This window comes from Macaca mulatta, chromosome 5, assembly GCF_049350105.2.
Source record: "Macaca mulatta isolate MMU2019108-1 chromosome 5, T2T-MMU8v2.0, whole genome shotgun sequence".
NCBI classification, from domain to species: Eukaryota; Metazoa; Chordata; class Mammalia; order Primates; family Cercopithecidae; genus Macaca; species Macaca mulatta.
Genome location: NC_133410.1, coordinates 137,426,998 through 137,440,355, shown reverse-complemented (window position 1 = coordinate 137,440,355; position 13,358 = coordinate 137,426,998).

Genomic DNA, 13,358 nt, shown 5'->3' with positions numbered 1-13,358 from the left:
TGATGCATGCCTGTAGTCCCAACTGCTGGGGAGGCTGAGGCAGGAGGATCATTTAAGCCCATGAGTTTGAGGCTGGAGGGAGCTGAGATGGTGTAAATGCACTCCAATCTGGGCAACAGAGTGAGATCCTGTCTAAGAAAAAAAGACAGTTATAAGCTAATTGAAAATGCAAACATTGACAAGATACTTGATGGTGTAGAGGAGGAAAAGTAACTTTCTACTCTTCTGAGTTCTTAATTGGAATGCACCCCTGACAAGGGAAAAACACACATCAGTTTAGTAATGTGTATACCTTCCTGTCTCTACAAAAACAATTTAAGTGTCTTTGAATTCAGGCTTAACTATTATCCTTTGCTGAAACAAAGAAAGAAGTCTCTTGGGACCAGTTATGGGGAGGTAACTGGGAAAAGCATGATAAACAAGAGTAAGGTTTATTATGAAGATTTAAGTCACTTTCCCATTGACAAGAGTTTTTTTTGTAATTTTGTCATCCTACTCTTCCTGATACAGAGAAGGAGACACTCTTACAAATGGAGATTTGCTTTATAAATGTAAATTTCTCTTAACAAAATGGAAATTTCTACTTTCTTTTTAGAGCTCCACTTGTGCCTGCTATTTCTCAAAATAATCCTTATGCCAAAAAGGCATATTTTGGAGTGGCATATCTTGTCTCCTACAATGGTGTTGAGGAATTACTATTAATTTTTTTAGGTGAGGTAAGAATGTTGTGGTCATGTAAAAGTCATTTCTTAGTCAAAAGTGAAATCATATGATGCCTAGAATTTTCCTTAAAGTGATGTGGGTGGGGGATGGGTTGGTGGGGGGATGTAAGTTTGCCCAAAGTTTGTGAAGTGGTGATGAGAACACAGAGGTTTATTGATCTATTCTGTTTTGTTTTGTGTATGTCATAATTTTTTAAGATTAGGAGGAGGGGCCGGGCGCGGTGGCTCAAGCCTGTAATCCCAGCACTTTGGGAGGCCGAGACGGGCGGATCACAAGGTCAGGAGATCGAGACCATCCTGGCTAACATGGCGAAACCCTGTCTCTACTAAAAACACAAAAAATTAGCCGGGCGAGGTGGCGGTGCCTGTGGTCCCAGCTACTCGGGAGGCTGAGGCAGGAGAATGGCGTGAACCCGGGAGGCGGAGCTTGCAGTGAGCTGAGATCTGGCCACTGCACTCCAGCCTGGGCGACAGAGCGAGACTCCGTCTCAAAAAAAAAAAAAAAAAAAAAAAAAAAAAAAAAAAGATTAGGAGGAGGAAGATTTAAAAAGAGGAAGAGAAAGAAAAGAAAACTACACTAGATTCTCGTCTTAACCTGGGAGTCATCTCTCTTCCTGGCATCCGCACAATCAGTAGAACCCAGCAATCTCCCGCAGGACATTTTCTAAAGTGTAAGTTACTATGTCAAGAGCAGCATCATGACACCTGCAGTCGGAGAGCTGCAAGTAGGCTTTGCCACCCTGAGTTTGAACCACCTCAGGTTTTCCTTGCCAATGTGAGGTGAAGGCACACTTTCACATCCCCTCAGGGTATCCTCCTGTGTGTGTCTTTCACATAGCACAATAACACATGCAGGCACACAAACATACACACACACACATACATTTTCCAAGGACAGAAACTAATTTTCAGAAATAGTAGAGTCAAAATTTGTTTTTCCATGTGCAAAATCGTTTCAGAGCTGCTGCTTCTCACAAAAGAGATAGCTCTCAATTGTCATTTTTATGCAGAACGATGTCAGTTCCCTTTGTCCTCAGACTGTTCCTAAGATCTTCCACTGCATAAGAAATGGGGTCCATTCCAGAGCCATCCTCCTCTCCATGGACTCCTTTAGGCTCACAAAGACCCGGAAAATACATTAGTATTTAAGGTTTGTTTTCTGTTTCCTTTGCTACTTTGTCCAGGCCCCCACATCTTTCCAGTGTAGAGATTACAGGGATGCAGAAAGATGTGAGGGTTTAATCTCCTCTCCAAGCAAACCCCTGAGGTCGGGAAAGAGAGGAAAACTGTAGGGGGCAAGGGAGAGGGAGATAGTTTATGCTTTCATTCACAAGAAACATAATAGATATCACAGACTGTACTAGATCTGAAAGGGCCTTAAAGATAATTCTACACCAACCCATTCAATTTTACACTGGAGAATGCTGCTTAGACAGTCAAAGGGAGCATTTGCCTTCCACAGGGTGCTTATAATACATATTTAAAGACTCCTCACAAAAACTTGGCTCATAATTAAAATGTTATAAATGGAGAAAATAATATTCTCTTTCGATTTTTTATCACTAAATTCCTCTCTTAGCCCCCACCTTTAAAAAAATGATTTTACATACCCTTAAATATTTATTTTAACTTTTAATTTCAAAATTATCCGCCATTTCCTTGTTGCAGAAATCCTTGAGGCAAACACGCTGAAGGATGCGGCTTATCAGTGGCTTATCAAGGGCCAACCAGGGAGCGGTCTGCCCCCCAGGGTGGGCAATAAGGGAGAACCTTGTCAAGAGAAATTAAAAACTATAATAAAGCCAACAAAGAGTTGGTCTGCTTTTCATTATTACCATTCTCTGCAATTCTAAAGAGTGTCACTGATAAAAGTGTCCTCCCTGAAAAAAATGTTTTGTTGGTCTCAACTCTAAACAATTGCTGCAGTTTCTGTTGAGTTTTAATACATAAATAAGCTTCAAATTAGCACATTTTTATTACATTTCCTTTCATAAACATTGTATTCTACTAGAAATGAATTTGAAGAACTCCCATTTATCCAATTAGCCTTCGACACACATGGGCTCAGTGTCACAAGTCTGTTTTAATAGTAAAACCTCTGATGCCTGTGGTTCTTCACATTTCTGCATTTAAAATTGTGATGAGTAGTAAATAATGATAGCACAGCAATTTTAAAGATAAAGAAACAGGACTTAAGTTACTTCAATTCTGCCACTTGACGCAACCACTTTGTTTTTATTTGTGCAGTATTTTTGTTAACTGGAAATTTTGGTTCATATGTGAAATATTTTATTGAATTTGAATACTATTTCTAAAGTAGACATTTGTTCTTTTTCAATTGTTCATTGCTTTAAAACTAAAAATAGACTGAGTGTGGTGGCTCACACCTATAATCCCAGTACTTTGAGAGGCCAAGGCGGGCAGACCCCCTGAGGTCAGGAGTTTGAGACCAGCCTGACCAACATGGAGAAACCCCGACTCTATGAAAAAAAAAAAAAATACAAAATTAGCTGGGCGTGGTGGCACATGCTTGTAATCCCAGCTACTCAGGAGGCTGAGGCAGGAGAATCACTTGAACCCGGTGGTGTAGACTGCAGTGAGCCGAGATTGTGCCATTGCACTCCAGCCTGGGCAACAAGAGCGAAACTCTATCTCAAAAACAACAACAAAAATGAATAAATAAATAAAAATAAAAATAAAACGAGAAAATAAAATATTATGTCAGTGACACAATTTAGTAGTTACCTAAATACCTTTTACTGAACTTGTGGTTTTATTAAAATTTACTCATTAGTTACTAGAAAATTTTTACATATTATTAGACTATAACCAACAGATGAAAGTTCAAACTATTAGGTAGATATAAACTTTCAAAATGAACAAAAATGTTGTTCCTGTGTTGCCAGAGAAATGAAAAGGGGAATGCTGGAAGCCCCATCATTTTCACCAAGATCTCGATGCTCACTCTAAGCAGTGGATCAGAGGATGCCAATATTTGTGACAATTCAGCCATTTTCTTGAATATTTGCCAAGAAGAAAAACTTTAAAAATTTTCACGCCAGGCACGGTGGCTCATGCCTGTAATCCTAGCACTTTGAGAGGCTGAGGCGGGTGGATCACTTGAGCCCAGGAGTTCAAGACCAGCCTGGACAACATTGTGAAATGTCATATCTACAAAAAATACAAAAATTAAGCAGGCATGGTGGCATGTGCCTGTAGTCCCAGTTTCTTAGGAGGCTGAGGCAAGAGGATTGCTTGAGCCAAGGGGACTGAGGTTGTAGTGGTTGCAGTGAGCTGAGATCACGCCACCGCACGTTAGCCTTGGAGACAGAGCAAGACCCTGTCTCAAAAAAAAAATTTTTTTTTCGCCAAATATGAATGAAATCTATGATGAATTTTCTGTTTTGTTTTGTTTTGTTTTATTTTGAGACAAAGTCTCACTTTGCTGCCCAGGTTGGAGTGCAATGGCACGATCTCGGCTCACTGCAACCTCTGCCTCCCAGGTTCAACTGATTCTCTTACCTCAGCCTCTAGAGTAGCTGGGACTACAGGCATGTGCCACCACGCCCAGCTAATTTTTGTATTTTTAGTAGAGATGGGGTTTCACCGTGTTAGCCAGGATGGTCTTGATCTTCTGACCTCATGATCCGCCCGCCTTGGCCTCCCAAAGTGCTGGGATTATAGGCATGAGCCACCGTGCCTGGCCAAATTTTCTGGAGATCTTTTAGTGGGAAATATGTGACTGTGGAGATGCTTGAAAGCCATTAGAATCAATCCCAGAGAAACTAAGACATATAATTTATTGCAATTTCTGGCATTTACTGTTAAATGACATTTTTTATAAATCTTTGCTAAACTCATCCTTATTTTTAAGACTTTCCCTAACTATATTTGTTACTTCATATGAAATTAAAATCAATCAAAAGTGTTCTTTGATTAACTATGAATGGAGATAGATTGAGAAATCTGTTTTAAATACCTGTTAAGCATGAGTTTGCAAAGCAGATCAGTTTTCATAAAATCATTTACACGTTAGGTGACTTTAGAAGTAAATCCCACCACAGGTGTTATGCCCAGACCGTTTATTCCCCGAAGAAGACCACCAGAGTCCAGAGTCAAAGCTAAGCAGCAAGGATCTTTATTACCGGTTCGAACCTGGAACTCTCACTCGCTCGCGAAACGAGACGGGCAGGAGAGCTCCCCCACTGAGCTCCGAGCAGTGTTATATAGTCTAAGAAAAGTGGGCATAGAGTTATTATACAAATCAGATATATGATTGGCTAGTGTTTGAACAAGGCGATTTGGCTAACTATGATTGGTTCCCGCCATTTCTGATATTTCGGTTCAACCTTTGAGGCGGGAGAGCAGGTTTATGGCAGCAAGAGTTTATCTTACTTAAACACGTCTTGTGACCTTGCCTCAGAACTTACAAAATCTCTGGTACATGCAGAAAAACAGGTACTCATAGAACTTACGAAATCTCTGGTATGTGCAAAACAAAATCTCTGGTACGTGCAGAAAAACAGGTACTCACAGAACTTACGAAATCTCTGGTATGTGCAAAGATTAGAGAGCAGAACAAAGGGTGTAGCGGCGGGGGGCGGGGGGCGGGTACACATCTATCTTTGTGTCCTTTCACAGGGACCCAGAGCTGGAGAGGAGTAGAATGGTGGTGGCAGTGGAGGCTAAAAGGGATTCCTCAAGACCTTAGAGAAAACAATACTTTATTTATTTATTTAATTTATTTTTTTGAGACAAAGTTTTGCTCCAGGCTGGACTGCAATGGTGCAATCTCGGCTCACTGCAGCCTTTGCCTCCCAGGATCAAGCAATTCTCCTACCTCAGCCTCCCAAGTAGCTGGGATTACAGTCACCTGGCACTACACCCAGCTGATTTTTGTATTTTTAGTAGAGACAGGATTTCACCATGTTGCGTAGCCTGGTCTCGAACTCCTGACCTCAAGTGATCCATATGCCTCAGCTTCCCAAAATGCTGGGATTACAGGCGTGAGCCACCACCACACTCAGTCTGAGATATCTCTTTAAAGATATCTAGTCTTGGTGTGGTGGCTCACCCCTGTAATCCCAGCACTTTGGGAGGCTGAGGCGGGTGGATCACAAGGTCAGGAGTTCAAGACCAGCCTGACCAACGTGGTGAAACCTCGTCTCTACTAAAAATACAAAAATTAGCTGGGTGTGGTGCAATGGTCCCAGCTACTCGGGAGGCTGAGGCTGAAGAATCAATCACTTGAATCTGGGAGATGGAGGTTGCAGTGATCCGAGATTGCACCACTGCACTCCAGCCTGAGAGACACAGTGAGACTCCGTCTCCAAAAAAAATAAATTAAATAAATAAATAAAGACATCTAGCTCAACCAAGTGAGAATTTGGGAGGGGGTAGGTTTTCTGCACAGTGGTGAAGAATGGGCCAGTGAAATATTGTTTTGTCAATGTTATCATGACTTTATTTTTATCACAGATTGGTATGTCCCAGAGAAATGTTGAAAACAGTTATTTTCTTTCTCTTGCCACAAAGGAAGGCCCAGAGAGAAGGTCCTCCTAGAAAGCAGAGGCTTTCCCTCACCTTCCACCAGGCCCACTGTCACAAGGATTTGCTGGGGCAAATGTTTACTCATCTGGTAAGGGAATCCACTCCTTTCTGCGCAGGTGCAGAGCTTGCCAAATGCCATGGGGCTTCCCTCTTTGCTAAAAGGCCAGAATTCACTAAGTCTTACTCCAGGCTCTGACATTATATCCATCACTTTCCCTTTTTTTTTTTTTCCCCCAGATAGGGGCAAGGGGACCTTTCCTTTCACCCTCTGAAGTTTGATAATTTGAGTGTGTGCAATAAATTTGACAGTAGACAGATTAACAGGAAAAAAGGCATACAAAGTAAGACATGCATATACAAGGGAGTCCCACAGAGTAAAAGACTCAAAGAAGGGCCAGATGGTTGAAACTTTTTTTTTCTTGAGATAGAGTCTTGCTCTGTCACCCAGGCTGAGGTGCAGTGGCATGATCTCAGCTCACTGCTTCATCACCTTCATCACCTTCATCTCCCTGGTTCAAGCAATACTCCTGCCTCAGCCTCCTGAGTTGCTGGGATTACAGGTGCAGGCTACCACGCCCAGCTAATTTTTGTATTTTTAGTAGAGATGGGGTTTCACTACGTTGGTCAGTCTGGTCTTGAACTCCTGACCTCAGGTGATTCTGCTGCCTCTGCCTCCCAAAGTGCTGGAATTACAGGAGTGAGCCACTGCACCCGGCCTGGTTGCAACTTAAATCTGAATTTGAGCTGCAGAAAGAAATAGGAACTGGGGCTTTTGGAAGGGAGGTGGTGACTCAAGCAATGGAAGCAGGGTAAGGGGAAGAACTTCACTGTGAAAAACAGTTGTTTTGTGATGGAGATAAAGTCTCTAGGATAGCAACCTTCAGAAGAATAGGTAAAAAGTCCATCTAGGTTTGGAGACTTTTAGTTTCTTTTCCTGCTAGTTAATCTCTGGTTAATGTGGATTTCAGGGAGAAGGGTCCACACAATTATGTTCCTTCTGGAAGAACTTCCCTCCCTGAATTTTAGGAGATATAGAGATTGAGAGACAGGGAGACGAGGGAATATCAAAGAGATCTTGGTTCTGAAGCTGATTCTTTGGTTCAAAGTACTCGGCATGTCAAAGCACCATACTTTGGGGTATCACTTTCTGAGCCCCAACACTGATGTCTTTGCAAACATTTTCAAAATCTTGTGGTTCTTGAGAGTACAACCCATGTAAATTTCATCCACCTTGTGGCCCCATCTTAGCAAAAAAACACTAGTCCAATTTCCAAAAGTTGCTGAACATTAGTTAAGACCTTTTTGTAGATCTTTTATTATTCTTATTTTTTTTGAGATGGAGTTTTGCTCCTATTGCCCAGGCTGGAGTGCAATGGCACGATCTTAGCTCACCACCACCTCTGCCTCCTGGGTTCAAGTGATTCTCCTGCCTCAGCCTCAGAGTAGCTGGGATTACAGGCATGCATCACCACGACCGGCTAATTTTGTGTTTTTAGTAGAGATAGGGTTTCTCCATGTTGGTCAGGCTGGTCTCGAACTCACGACCTCAGGTGATCTGCCTGCCTTAGCCTCCCAAAATGTTGGGATTACAGGTGTCAGCCACCACACCCGATCCTTTTTTGTAGCTTTTTAAGGAAAATGACTCAGGAGTTGGGGTTACATTAATAACACTCAGTAAATGTTTTAAAATTTTCTTTCTTTCTTTCTTTTTTTTTTTTGAGACGGAAGTCTTGCTCTGTCACCCAGGCTGGAGTGCAGTGGTGCCATCTCAGCTCACTGCAAGCTCCGCCTCCCGGGTTCACGCCATTCTCCTGCCTCAGCCTCCGGAGTAGCTGGGATTACAGGCGCCCGCCACCACGCCCGGCTAATTTTTTTGTATTTTTTAGTAAAGACAGGGTTTCACCATGTTAGCCAGGATGGTCTCGATCTGCTGACCTTGTGATCCATCTGCCTCGGCCTCCCAAAGCACTGAAACAGGCGTGAGCCACTGCTCCTGGCCTGTTTTAAAATTTTCTTTCCGTAACTCTCCATTTCCCATATATGTTCCAGCTGCTCCCTAAATCTTTCATTTCCTCTTTCTCCAAACTCCCCCCGTTTCTCCCCAAATCCAGGGCATATTAACTTTGGTAATATCTTCCCGTCTTTTGTCATATTCCAAAGCTATTCACTTCTGTGTGACTGTAACCTCTGGCTTTCCCAGTCAAGCAGCTATGGTGTTCTCCTTGCCCAAATCCATGAATCTGCCCTAGAGTCTGGGAAATAACTTTGGCCACAGAAGGAATTCCATCTTATAGACAGAAGAGGAGAGGTGATGCGAGCCCCTACATATTACCATCTCTATCTGTTCAAGAGCTTCTCCAACTACTTTTTTCTGTTAAGTATAAATCTGTCTGTGACCAAGGAGTTGATTCAAATTCTGGTGTGTGAGGAGAGAATCTTCCAGTATTTGAGGACAAGAGAAGCCAAATTTTATGGTGATTTGTATGTAGCAATTGAAGATTACCAAAACAGAAAACTTTTATTTTTCTGTTTTTGGTGTGTTTTAACTTGTTTTCATTTATACTGTTTTGAAGATGGGTTGGGAGGAGGAGAGTGAAGAACAAAAAGCTCCATGTTAGAGGAATCTATATGTGCAGTTTCCTTATTAACTGTATGTGTCATCCTCAGAGATGCTGCGTGACCTGGTGAAAGAACACAGGCTTTGGAGCTAGATATTCATATATTTGTACTGAAGCTTGAATCCCATCTCGGTTACTTTCCACCTGAGTATAATTTACAGCATGACAGTTATTATCAGGAGCGCAAAGGAAGCATTGTCTTCTGTAAATGAAGATAAGAACTGTTTTGCGATATTATTGTGAGGACTAGTGAAATAATTTTGTAAAATGCTTAAAACAGTACCTGTCACATAATAATATTTAATATTTATTATATTACATTTATTATTAAATACTTAATAATAATATTTAATCATGGTAGTCTGCAATCATGACAAGTTCTGATAATAATAGCATTTAGGATGGGCATGGTGGTTTATGCCTGTAATCCCAGCACTTTGGGAGGCCAAGGAGGGAGGACTGCTTGAGACTAGTTCAAGACCAGCCTGGGCAACATAACAAGGCCGTGTTCCTACAAACAAACAAACAAACAAACAAATAATCGAAAACTTAGTCGGGTGTACTGGCGTGTGCCTGTAGTCCTAGGCTGAGGCAGGAGGATCATTTGAGTCCAGGAGTTCGAGGCTGCAGTGAGCTACAATCACACCACTGTACTCTAGCCTGGGTGACAGAGTGAGACTCTGTCTCTAAAAGAGAAAGAAAAAGAGAAAGACTAATAGCTTTTTTTTTTTTTTTTTTTTAACTGGAGTTGGAGGGCTTTTGCCAAAATTTTCTGTTTCTAACTTTTTTGTTGTTGTCTCTTTGTTTTTATAAAATATATTTTATTTTTAAAATAGACACGGTCTTGTTCTGTTGCCCATGCTGGCCTGAAATTCCTGGGTGGGAGTGATCGCCCTAACTTGGCCTCCCAAAGTACTAGGATTACAGGTGTGAGCAACTGCGCCTGGCCTGTTTCTAACATTTTAAAGTTAGTCTTAATACTGTTTTATGCTGGTTTTACTTTAAATATATATCTAGAATAAAAGCAATTACTTAACAAATGTCAGTGACATGCAAATATGTAATTAATGAAACTTCTTATATCTCAGTGGTTGATGTCAATAACCAAATAACCAAGAATCTGAATAATCTCTTCTAGGTAACTGGAAGTGACCTTCACTTACCTGTAATTTACACATTCTCACCAGCTCCTCTCCTACTCCCTTCTTCGTGACCACCAAGGAGAGCTAGAGGACCTTAGAGAGGAGGCTCAGAATAGTACTGCTTTGATTTTGGCAACATGCATATTGTTTCTTCAGCTAACTCAGCATGCTTGAGATCATTTTAACAGCATAGTGTTATCATGTGGTTTCAGTAGAAAAAGTCCTTATGTAAAAATAGCACCTTCTTCCTCAGCATGTCTGCTCCCTTTAATGAAAATAAGGCTTTAGCTTAGACTGAGCCAATGCAGCTATCAAGGCGTGAGCTAAAATCTCATCTGCTTCAAATGCTGTTAGCCAAATTCACTAACAATGGTGCTTACAGTCATTGACAATAAGAAAGACAATGTAGTCAGAGTCATGAACAATACAGGATAATTCATACCCAATACACAATACTTAAACAGCAGTTTTCTAGAATGAATCCCCAGAGAACATGGTCAATGAGAAAAGTCACAATTGCTCTACAAGAATATTTATGGTGGCTGGACACAGTGGCTCACGCTTGTAATCCCAGCACTTTGGGAGGCCAAGGCGGGTGGATCACCTGAGGTCAGGAGTTCGTGACCAGCCTGGTCAACATGGTGAAACCCGGTCTCTACTAAAAATACAAAAAATTTACCAGGCATGGTGGCAGGCACCTGTAATCCCAGCTACTCGGGAGGCTGAGGCTGGAGAATCGCTTGAACCTAGGAGGTGGAGCTTGCGCTGAGCCGAGATTGCGCTATTGCACCCCAGCCTGGGCAATAAGAGCAAAACTCCATCTCAAAAAAAGAAAAGAAAAGAAAAGAAAATTTATAGTAATACAAACAAACCAAAAAGGAGGGAAAAAAGAATCAGGAGCATTCACAAATTCTTATCCAACCCATTTAAGACAAAAAGAGTTTAACTAATATAATTTAAGCCATATGGAAACCTAGTAGTAGGTTGCTTCTTCTTAGAGAGTGGTGTTTCATTCATTCTTACTAGCCTGCATTCTATCACACCATGTTCCATTTTGGGATTGGGAAACTTCTTTTTTTTTTTTTTTTTTTTTTTTTTTTGAGATGGAGTCTCACCCTGTCGCCCAGGCTGGAGTGCAGTGGCGTGATCTTTGCTCACTGCAACCTCTGCCTCCTGGGTTCAAGCATTTCTGCTGCCTCAGCCTTCAGAGTAGCTGGGACTACAGGTGCGTGCCACCATGCCCGGTTGATTTTTTTGTATTTTTAGTAGAAACGGGGTTTCACCATACTGGCCAGGCTGGTCTCGAACTCCTGACCTCTTGATCCACCCACCTTGGCCTCCCAAAGTGCTGGGATTACAGGCATGAGCCACCGTGCCCGGCCTGGGATTGGGAAACTTCTATGTCCATTATTGATATGAAAATAAAACAGAGAAAAAGTATAGTTTTATTTTATATATATATATATGCATATTATATATATATATATTTTGAGATGGAGTCTCACTCTATCACTCAGGCTAGAGTGCAACGGCATGATCTTGGCTCACTGCAACCTCTGCCTCCCGGGTTCAAGCAATAATCATGCCTTAGCCTCCTGAGTAGCTGGTATTATAGGTGCGCACCACCACGCCTGACTAATTGTTGTTTTTTTTAGTAGAGATGGGGTTTCACCATGTTAGTTAGGCTGGTCTCGAACTCCTGACTATGTGATCTGCCCGCCTTAGCCTCCCAAAGTGCTGGGATTACAGGCTTGAGCCATTGCACCTGGTCGATTTTATATTTTTAAAGGAAGACACAGCTACACTTTAATAAATTATCCTGGAAATCATAGTTTTAGAACCTATTCTCGGATCATCAATGTTCTTTCTTATTAACTTCAGAATCTGATCCACATCAAGCTTAATGACTTGATTAATTACGCTTATCAGAGTTCCCTCAGAAGAGTGGCACCAGGATACCAGGATGGGAGGTACGGCTACAAACATATACAGCTCTGCTACTATCAGTATAGTTCAATCAAAGAATAGACTATAATCAGTATAGTCTGGTTCAATCAAAGAATAGACTATAATCAGTATAGTCTATCAGTATAGTTCAATCAAGGAATTTGGCACAGTCAATAAATGTAAGGATATCCATCTTATGATCTACAGAAATTTGACTTTCATTGTGAGAATCTACTCATAGAATAGACAGAATGTTATCAGTAGCTTAGTCTGGGTCCTAGAAGTCTCTAAGCTCTTTTGCCAGGGAGAGAAAAGGAGAACTGCAATTTTATTTTGTGATCTATTCTCCTCAGAAACCAGACTGTTCTTAAGGGAAGAATGTTTCTTTTTTGCAAACCCTAAGATACCCTTAGCAGAAACTCTTTGAAAGTCGTTTGAGGCTGTCAGATACCTCTTATTACAACAGAGATGTCTACAGCCTCATTTCCTTTGGTGTTATTGCAATTGTCACTGGGATATCGGTGGCTGTCTGCAATGCTATCCTTGTAGATTGCATATCAGCATCTGATTGGCCCTTTTATCTACTATTTCAAAGTAGTCTAGAAGGTGTCCTCTGTCAATTAAGAGATACCATAGTGACTTGCACACAGTAGGCATTCAGCAAATATTCATTAGCCCCGCACTGCCTCCCTTCACTACCTCCAGCCTCTTTTAGCTATAGGAAAATGTAGAATCAAATGACTTAGAGGCTGAAAGAGCATTATACACTGACCAGTACTATCTTTGTTTCCAGCCAAAATAGGTTTCAGAGAAACTATACATAAAACATTTGGGTAGAAATAGTGAGCGGGCCATTTCAAAAATGCAGCCAAAATTTGAGAAGAAATTTAAGAACTGAGGATACAGATTGTGAAATCATCTACCTGGAAGTTTGTGATGAAGCTGTAAAGTGAATGAGTTTATGGAGATCATGTAAGAAAGAACAGGGTGAGGATAGAACCCTACATTTAATTGTGGAAGGAGGAAGAGAGAGCCCTGAAAAGAAAATAGAAAAATCAGTCAATGAACTAGGAAGAAAACTACTTGTATTTTCTTATTTACTTATAATAGAAACTGTAAGAAGTGAATTTCAATAAAGGTTGCGTTAACAACTACAAAACATTCAAGGTAGATAAAGATTGAGAAAATGTAATTGATGATCGGGAAGTTGCTAGTTAACCTAGTTACTAGAATAGTTGCTGCCGAAACCAGCTTGCAAGAATTAAGAAATGAATCTAGGGCAAGGAAGTGGAGGGGATGAGAAAAGCAACTCTTTCAAGAGATCTGATGGTGGTAGGAAAAAGAGCATTAGTTCAGTGTCTCAGATGGGTGGCGGAGCC